Genomic DNA, 5696 nt, shown 5'->3' with positions numbered 1-5696 from the left:
ACGAGCTCATTGGGGAAAATGCAGCCCTCAAGCAATGCTTAGAGAAGCTTGAAAAAGCGCAGGAAGAGGAGAGTCAAGCTCTCCTTGCAAAAGCATGATAAGTGGAAGCCTCACTCACGGAGTCAGTCACGATGGTCCAAAAGGAAGTCCATGAGGTAACGCATGGCATCACGAAGAAGATCAACACCGAGCTAGGCTACCCTTTTTTAGGAACGTCAACTACGAGAATCCCTTGATCTTAAAGCTAGGATCCGAGGACTCCCATCAACATGGTGTACCATTGAGGACACCCTCAAAGAAGCGATCATCAAGCTCAATGTATTAGGAAGAGAATGGGGTCTAAGAGGGCCTCTTTATTTGGCAGTTTAAGGAAGTCAAAGCTCTAGTATTAAGAAAGCAATCAAAGGAGAGCTTTTGAATTCAAACAAGAAAAACGGCTAATTTATTTGAATTCAAATTTCCCCCAAAAAACAGAATTTAAAATCTAGCAGGCAAAACTATATCAAGTAACATATCTACAAAAGGTGCTCGGCGTGTAGGTTATAGATCTATAATCTCTGCTCAAATAGGAGATCGTATGTAGTAGTTATGGAAGGCCGAAAATCATAAAGTTGTCCCCCCATTTTTTTGGGGGAAAAGTGCATCCTTTGACCATTCTTATACCTCTCTTACACACCCACCATTATTGCACACATGACATGCACCTATTTATCAAAATGTTAATCACCTCCATAATCTCATGGAGAATAAAGAGGCCCTCCTAGACCTCCTCCTCCTCCTAATGGACATACTTCAGCCAATCAACATCGAGCCTAGCACAATCTCTTGGATCAATGACACAAATAGGCATTTGCCACCAGGGCAATGCATGCTTACCTTCAAGGACAAAGAGGAGCGTTAAAGTTGCTACGCCAATCCTGCCTCCTCAAGGGAATGGAGCTTAGGATTGCTGAATTAACGACAAACCAACTCAAGTCAAAGCAAGCGAGCTCAAGAAGATGCATAACGCCCGCAAACAAGGCAAATGGGAAGTCTACTGGAATGGACAAGCTATTATTCAAGATTTTTGAACTCCTAAGAAGCCCCTTAGGATTCTCTTTCCACTTTCACTTTACCCGACGTATACTCGTCTTCGTTATTTGGCTAGTGCGTCCTTCAATATGATTTCCCTCAAAGCTAGAATTTACCATCTCTAGTTTATACCCATGAGTTGTATCAGTCATATGACATATGATGGAGCTACTTTGCAGTGTTTTTGTTTGGTCCCATAGGTCATATTTGACCTCCGAGGACGATAATATCTCTCTCTCTCTCTCTCATTGCAAGTAAAAGAATCTTCCCCCCCCCCCCATTGGTTACCCCTATTAACCTCTTCAATTCCCCTTGGTCTACCCCTGTCACATTGTAGGAAGATCCAAACAAGTAGATGGCTATCATTTCTCTATGGTTGATATGGTCTATGGAAAGTGTTTCCACCTAGGCGGTTATTTATACTTGGGGAGAGTTAACATCATAACAATCATTGATTGTTCATCATCCAATTCACTTTTTTTCTGCCACTTTAGCATGATGCCAAGGGTTGCAAAGGAATATCCTCCAACAATCCACGTCCACCTTATGGGAGAAGCAACCATCCACCCACAAGGTGCAACTACAAGGACAAGTAGAGCAAAAACAAACAAGGGAAAGGGAAACATCAATCTAGCTGATAAGGGATAAAGAGTGAACAAAATTGTCTATATGATTCATAAATGAAGGTGGTGTAAAAATCATATATCTTGTCAAGGGATTCATTCTAGTGGGATAACCCTTGTGTTTGGAGTTTGCTAGTTGTCTAAGACAGCTAGCTACTGTACCCTCTTATATGAAGCATTTAAGTGGAGGAAAATAAAACCCTTTGTTTGGATAGCCATCCTTTGAGACAACAAATCTTTTTTTTTTTTTGTGTGCAAAACTCACAATTGTGAGTGGATAGCATTAAGAACATCAGAAAAATACACCAACCTCAAGCTCAGACCGAGCCTTGAGGGTCAAAAGATTACAAGTTTTCTGCTTGACAGCGAGACCACAACTATTCCAAAGTTTTACTTATTACACGTTGTCATCATGACATGTATGGTTCTATACCAATACACTCAGGCTTGTTTGCCTCCGATCATGTGGATCGTCACTTTGCTCTCTTGTATGATTTCACAAAAGCTTGCCACAACCAGATCCCCCTCAAACACACGGCGGTTCCTTGCTTGCCAAATATTGTGAAAGAAGTAGTATCTGATTATTTGAGTGCAAACAAGAAGAGCAGGACTACCCATCCTGTACTACCAAAGAGTAGATCAGTCTTGAAGAACTTAATTTTCCATGTCCTTTGAATCCACTTGCATATTTTTCCAGCCATGCCACTGATAGCCTGGCATCCCATGAAAAGGTGGGCTAGGTCTTCACTAGCTATTCTACACCCCGAGCAACGATCGGACCCGATTCCTCTTTCTTGTATCTTTACGCCCATCGGCAGGGTACCCCACATCACTTTCCATAAAAATACCTTCATATACAGAGGCCACCTTGGCTTCCAGATGTTCTCCATGACTCCCTCCCACCGTTTTTCCGTCCAGCGCCTCTTCCATAATTGGTTGAGGGGGATACACCAGTTAGCCTCGTACATTAATGCATGGTAAATGCCTTTAGAATGTGGTTTCCAAAAGAGGCTACTCCCGGGCCATCTCCAAGCGCCCCATTCAAAATTGGATTCATAGATTGGCATCACCACCTTATCAATCTCTTTTAACACCTTGTATACTAGTAATAACTCAAAGCCATTCAATTGAAATTCGATTACTATAGAGTCAGCAGTTTTCCAGCACTTACTGTTACCATCCCAGAATTGCTCTAGTTGAATGATCCCCTTATTATTCATATTCCTGGCCATTTCTATCCAATAGGGGCTTTGTAGCGGACCCAATATTTTAGAGAGCCAAGGGAACCATTGCAAAATGGATTTCTTAAAGTATCTGGTTTCTTCCCCCCATTCCAAAACCTCAGCTACTCTTTTGCACTTCCTCATCACTTCCCCTGAGAGTCCACCAGATCTAAGATAAGACCACTTCGAGGCGAGAAGTTTGTCGTGCATCACAACCCCCTTCCACTTTCCCCCTTTCCATCTCAGTTTTACCGCACCAAGCATTTCCTTGGTCATGATAGCCCAAGCTTGGTCTTGTTTAGCCAATGACACCATAAATTTGGCTCACATGGCCTCAGCATGGGATACAGGGTTAAGAATGCCCTCCTTGGTCTATCGGGCGATGTGCGCATATGTCGCACGTGTTAATGCAAGGAACTTGCCAATACATTGTGTGCGAGCCACAAATGGCTCCAAGCATGCAACTAGCATAAACTAGTAAGCTCAAAGATGACGATGGTGTGTCACTCACCGCTGTATGCTTGCTGTCGTGGAGGATTCCTCGCCGCGAAGAAGGAGCCGTCGTGCACCGCGCTCAACCGCTTCACCGCCGCCATGCCGTCGTCGCAATGCTCTCTCTCTCTCTCTCTCTCTCTCTCTCTCTCTCTCTCTCTCTCTCTCTCTCTCTCTCTCTCTCTCGTATACACACACACACACACAAGGAGATGAAGAAGAAGAAGATGGAGATGGAGCAAGAGCACTCTTCAATTGCACAAATGAGACAATGAGTGAATTTTAGGTTTAGTTGAATTTTGTATGAGCTCATCCCATTCACACTTCGGCGCCCATGCTTAGCCAACTAATCCCTTGAATGTTCTAGTTAGAGTGCGCCTATCATCGGCAATCACTCTTACCCTTTTCCTATTGGACCGACAAGCCCGGTACTTGACTCTACCAAATAAATAATACGGCGTCTGTCTTAGGTGATAGGAATGTGCGTGAGGGTTAACATGCCCCCCTTCCTGATACATTCCGTCCTCGGAAGCTATTGAGTTGAAGCTCGTTCCTCGAGGTGGAAGAGCATTTGAGATGAATGTCCTTAGCCTTCTTCAGTCCACTGGAAAATCAAACAACTTTGGCACAATAATTGCATTCTCATTTACAATTAAAAAGCATATGCAATTGTAGGCAGATAATTTGATTGGTAACAGAATTTTAATCCATTTTTCAGCAATAAACATTAATTTGTAATTTAATCAAATGCATAAATAGTTGAAAAGGTAAAAAAAACTAAACAAGTTCGGGGTCACTAATTTAACGATTGAAAGGTACTAAAGATCGATTATTAATACCATGGGAAAGCTTCTCAATTTTCTTTGGTCAATTAAGTTGTTTAATCGTGAGAGCCAAGTATTTCATGTCCGAGGGCTGACTAGAGGCTATACCTAGAAGACCTTGTAGTTAAGCTAAGATAAAAGGAATTTCTCATGAAATCATTGCCAGACTGATTGCCAAAGTCTTTTTCACAGTGATTCAATTTTGATGCGTGTGCTTATTTTGTATGCCTTGGGTTTTTTTCTTTTCAAGGAAAAGCGCCACACTCGGAACCTCTAGGGCTCTTGTACTATAGGCGATACATGTGAGTGGAGTACCAAATCAAAACTAAGATTTCTCTTCCAGCTTAAGATTTTACATTGTGGCACTTTGATTTTTTTGTTTGTTCGTTTTTCGCATTTTAATTTCGTAACTTTGGGGGGTCATATAACACTGGTACCCTCCCCAGGCTCATCACACTAGTAAACTCCCTTTATAATACTTAAGCTAAAGGTCAATAGGGACTAAGCCCACTAGAAAGCCCTAGTACATTTCACACAATGCTGCCTAAATCGGATTAAGAACCTAAGTAACCATTGATAATTAGGAAAGCATTCCCATGGTATTAAGAGAAGATCTCTAACGCCTAACTTGGTCAAACTAGTTTAGTCGAACTGCTTGATTTTTAAACCTAGACAAGTGCTTATGACAAAAAATTACATTGAATTTAATGTTTGATACTAAGCAAATGCGTTGAATATCATGCTACCAATTCACAATTAAAGCAGACAAACATGGATGCAAAAAGACAAGGGGCAATGCTAATGGACAAGAAACACCTATTTGTGTTGATGGTCTTGCTTGATTTGAAGTGTGAACGAGATAAAGATTCCATGAAGGTCCAAATTCTAACCACAGCAACACGTTCATGTGCACACAAGGAAACAAAAGGAATACCTCTAGGAGGCACATCAGTGGGAAGAAAGAACTTTGCTAATCACTAAACTTTAAAACAGAAATACTCTTATCGTACTTATCTTACCTATCCTCCATCACTCGAGTGATGAGGATCAAAGGTGTTTGATGACATAGGTTTCTATTTCAGTGTACCGGATGTGAATGTGTAGGTCTGGTCAATGTTTTGACTTTTATTGTGCATACTCGTTTGCTAATTGCTCTTGCTCTTTACTTTTTTTATTTTTTGTGAGTATAAGGCTTTATGTATACATTCCCTAAGATTGGTGATTGAGAGGTCAGGGAAAGAAGGGTAAGAGGGAAATAATTCAATGATAGATGTCAGCAAACACTCTTCCCTTCCTTGGCTAGGTCATACTGTTTGAAATGTGCTCGTCACCCTTTGAAACCAATTGTTCCAGTTGGTAATAGGTGAGGATTTTTGCCATTAGTTTTCTATTACCTTAGGTGCCTCATCAAGTTGCAAGGGTGGTAAGGTACTTTCCCAGGATCGAACTTGAAGTGGTTCATC

The sequence above is a fragment of the Adiantum capillus-veneris genome, chromosome 18, assembly GCF_014529385.1.
Source record: "Adiantum capillus-veneris isolate H3 chromosome 18, ASM1452938v2, whole genome shotgun sequence".
NCBI lineage: Eukaryota > Viridiplantae > Streptophyta > Polypodiopsida > Polypodiales > Pteridaceae > Adiantum > Adiantum capillus-veneris.
This window is presented reverse-complemented; position numbering follows the sequence as displayed.